We start from the raw sequence: 4,818 nt of genomic DNA on the forward strand, positions 1-4,818 counted from the left end.
AAAAGACAATGGAATAAAATGAAGTTTTTGAAAGAAAGTTCCCCTTTGAAAAGGAGCTTTGTACCACATCAAGAGTGTTTATGTGCTTATTGTAAAAGACTCCTTCTAGCTCTTTAAAGGGTTGAGAAGAGGGATTCCCTAGCGCTCGTCGTCGCTTCGCCGCCTTTGGGTTTGGTCAAATGATTGATTGATAATTTTTTTGGACCTAATTTATTTAACTTCAATCTTCATTTTCTGAAATTATTTTGTTTATTTCCGCCGGCAAAAAAAATATTAATTGGTAATTAATTAAATTTCGCGGAATAAATTAAACTCCCAACTTTCTTATTTTCTGAACAGGCAAGGCCTTTCCGAACAGTCACCAACCTGCCTATTCTAAACAGGCATTTTCGAGGCTATATATACTGAGGCAAAGCCTCATTTTTAACTACTGAATTTTTTTCTGCATAGCAAATTCTGCATTCTTTTCCCGAAAATAAAACTATCGAGTCTGTGTGTGGTTCGTTGCCAAATTTGAGTTCGTCGAAGTCGTAGGCGTTTGAGGTACCGCCACTCCCGCGACTCCGTATATCCGCTTTATCCCTGAAGGAAATAATCCATAACCTCGTACAAGAGGGATTAAATTCTTAAGGACACACGTTGAATTCGTGGTTGATATTTCTTAGTTTCAAATTTTTTTCCAACTTGGCTATCAGCTTCTCGTTTTTTTCTACTGTTTTTCCAGCTTCGGTTATTGTTTCCTACGCTTCTGAACACAGTTTTTCCAACATATATTTGTACACAAACAAAATAGTTATAATTGAGTCATTTACTCACCATCCAGCGTGATTGATCTCCTCTTCTTAACATTTATAAATTCGCAAGCTGAAATATCATTACTATAATTCTGAATGCGTGACACATTAGGATTTAGGAGAGAGTCGATCAGAGTAATTAAGCCAAACACTTCCTATCTGTGGGTATTATTATCTTGTATCTTTTTGTTAGTCCTTTCCATTTGTGATGTTTGAACACAATGCTTTAGTACAAGGTAGTCTTGAGGATTGTAGAACTGGTTTTGCGAGTCTTGTGTTGGTTCTCTATTGAACATTTGTTTTTAGTATCTTTGGTTTGTGATTTTAGAATATATTATGTGTCTTGTGATGAATATTGGTTATTAATACTCATAATCATAGTACAAAGAAGACTCACCTTTGATTTTCGTCATAAAAATTTAAAAACCTCTAATTAAAGAATTATAAGACTTCTCATCTAAACATGCACATATATACAAATATAATTTGGGGTCAGTTTAATCAATGTTGGGGAGTTGTCTCATAATATTCATATTACTAGTAGCGAAAGATATCTTTCTGTATATGTCCTCTAGAGAATGAAAAGGGTAAAACATAACTATGCTTTCTTTATAACAGAAATAATGAAAATAGAACAAAATAAAATTACAGGAGGCAGTGATTTGCATCATAAACGGAATTGGCAGGATGATATATATTAATATGTCAAAAGCCAAATTTATTTATCACCAAATGGTGGAATACATTGGATACATTAACCATACAGCTCCAATTTATTTTCTTGGGGCTACCTAGCAGATCTAGTTAAATATTAGATGTGAGTAATTTCTCCCCCTTAAGTTACTACGGGAGTTTGTACGACAAAGTCCAACACATTAACAAAAAGACGAACTCGATCACATCTAAAATCTTCTGTCACTGGAGAACCATTCAACACGTTTGGAATATTAGTTAATCTTGGATTTTCCTTTGGATTGTTTCCCTAGCAAGTTTAGCTGGTACCCCAAGAAGTTCTGGCCATGTGTCCTTTGTCACTCCTACAATGTACATATAATAAGAAAGACAGAGATTAATTATTATAAAAAGAATTAGAAAGCATATGCATAATTATATACAAACACCATAAAAAAGATGAGTTACGTTATTGGTCCTTGTAGAAAAGTTTAACTACTATTGCCAACTTCTAAATTCATCAATATTTGACTTAGTTCCAACAACATTAGTACATTAGATGTAGTTATTCAAATAGCATAGAAGTACTATATCAATTAGTAATTGGTTATCGATGGATTAGAACAAACAAAATATTTATTAGACTGCAGTACTGCACTAACAATAATGGTATTATATACAATGGATATATTATAATGTTGAATTATGAAGAATGGGACTAAACCTGGGCAACCAGACTGAGACACATCAAGTTGAAAGACATCGATTTCCAAATCTCGAGCAGTGATAGGCTGAAAGACTGTTCATAGAATTAATTAAATAATTTCTTTTATTTTTCTTAAATTTTTTTATAGAAATAAATGTATAAAAATAAATGTCGGAATCAATGAAAGAGGAAAATAAGGGCAAACGTACGTGATGCAAGAAGCAAAAAAGCGACCACGAGAGTTAACTTCTCCATAGTCTTTGGCTATTTTTTTCTAATTGCCTTGAAGAATTGAAATTAACAAACCAAGATGTGATGATTGTGTTAGATTCATTTGGCTATAGAGGACTATTTATAGGAGAGTTGTTGCCTCAAATACATGCATGAAAACCACTTATTTTTCTCATGAGCAGCCATAGTAGATTAATTTAATGTTGAAGATAAGCTTGATGAGTTGTCCATCACACACTGTTAATTTTTTATGTTAAGTTTTCTGTCAATATTTGTTCTTACAGTACGTATATTAAATGTTGTTATAAAATTGATTGTTTTATGATTTCCATGTAGATCTGTGAAAAGCAACACCTTGGAAGCGGAGTCGGTAATTTGGCAAAAAGGCAAATTTTATTTTCATTTGTGGTAAGAGTGTGTAAAATTAAATATATACTCATAATAACTACTCCTCCGTCTCAAAAATATTTGTCGTCCTTACAAAAAACACTTGTCTCAAAATATTTGTGCTTTTTGTTTAATCAAGACAAAATTAAGTAACGTTTTCCATTTTATCCTTGTATTAATTTGCAACATTTAAGAGCTTCTCACCATTAATGGAGTAAATATTTATTGAGGAGAGATCATATGAAATATGTTAAGAGGGTAAAATTATCAAAATGCTACCCTTATAAATGTTTTCTTAAGGGACGTGTAAATAAAAAATGCGATAAATATTTTGAGATGGAGGGAGTATCATTTAATCAATGTACATCGCGTAATTTTCCGGCGAAGGATGGCACCGGAACAGCCTTCACCTAAGGTGGCTCCGCCATGCTTGTAAGTAAATGATTCCGCGTGGATGATACTAATTTATTAGTCGATGTTGAGACGTGATTACATGACTACGCCTTTCTCCCATTTTGGGCCTTGAAATCATTACAAGTGTTCCGTTAACAAATAAATGCTTCAGATTTATTTAATTAACTCAATTTTTTAATTTTGATTAATAGTTGACCCTCTTTCCCTCTCTCCTCTTCATAGCCAAACAAGAATCCTTCCATTTCTTCCCAAATCTCTCAAATAGGAGAGGACGAAATTTTTTTGAATGCACTTTGGTTATGAAATTTCTACCTATAGTTTTCCATTGTTAAATCTCAATCAAAGCAAAACATTTTAAAAAAAAAAAATCTCAATCAAAGTGCAACTTGTACTTATTATGTTCTCTTTCAATCTATTAATTGAAGAACTTTAAGATAATATATAACTTTAACTTGAACTTGTTATTCCACGAAATGTTTTTGTTAGTCCTTTCCATTTATGATGCTTTGAACACATTATGCTCTTGTACAAGTAACTCTTGGAGATTGTAGAATTTCTGGTTTCGCGAATTAGAGAGACTTCTCATGTACACATTCACATAATTTGGGGCCATGACTATTTTTGGGAGATTTCATAATAATATTTGTATTACTGACAGCCAAAAATATCCTCGGTGTACATATATATATATTTTTTCTTTTTCCAAACCACCATTGGTACGTTGGTGACTGAGCATTGCCTAATCTAAGTATTGATTGTAAAAAAAAAAGGCAAAATACATCAAAATCCCCCTGAACTATACCCGAAAAGTCGATATCACACCTAAACTATACTAACGACCTATTACACACCTTAACTTAGTAAAAACCGAATTAAACTACCCCTCGATTGCACCAAAACTCAGGCGCGTTATTATCCACATTTTTGAGCGCGTTGGAGCTGTAAAAAGGGCCAGTATAATTTTAAAAAAATGGAAAATAACTTGCTAAAACCTAATTAATATTACCGTTCAAATCATTTTCATCCACCCTACATTTACTTCACCCACCCACATTTACCATACCCGTTTAGAACCCTAGGCCAAAGAACTCTCCAAATTTGTGAAGAACACGCCAAATCTGAGCAAAAGACCAGCTTGTTTTTGAATCAAAGGTAACTAAGTTCAACTTTATTTAGCTTGTTCTACCGTATTTTGCCTTTCTTTCTCTCTCTCTCTTTTTTTTTTTTTGTTGCATTTGTCCGTACTTTAATTTCGTATGGGAGCACTTGTTAAGTTAATTTTTTTTTGTTCTTTTTTCTCCGTTAAAGATTGTTATGCAATGGCTAAAATAAAGCTTGGCAAGTTTTGTAAGCAAGAGGATGATCATGAGTCAAGGATGTGCGATGCAAACATGGATTTCTTTTGCCATCGTCTCTCTCTCTCGGGATCCCGGCAACCCCTCGGTGTAAGATATCGGAAATTCGTATATTATGGCGTAAGTGAATTTTATTTCAAAAATTGAACTTTGAAGAAGTGAATTTGCCTTTGAAATATTGAACTTTGAAAAGTTGAAAGACCGATTGTTTTTAATTCATTTTATTACATTTTAGGGTGCTAGATCATGTGATTTTTTT

At 33.0% G+C, this 4,818-nt stretch overlaps 1 pseudogene; it reads right to left on the bottom strand.

Annotated features, from left to right (window-relative positions):
- Window positions 1–1,455: 1,455 nt before the first annotated feature.
- LOC132050934 (proteinase inhibitor I-B-like) lies at window positions 1,456–2,473 on the bottom strand (annotated as a pseudogene).
- Window positions 2,474–4,818: the final 2,345 nt, after the last annotated feature.

Source organism: Lycium ferocissimum, chromosome 3 (genome assembly GCF_029784015.1).
Source record: "Lycium ferocissimum isolate CSIRO_LF1 chromosome 3, AGI_CSIRO_Lferr_CH_V1, whole genome shotgun sequence".
Classification (NCBI taxonomy): Eukaryota; Viridiplantae; Streptophyta; class Magnoliopsida; order Solanales; family Solanaceae; genus Lycium; species Lycium ferocissimum.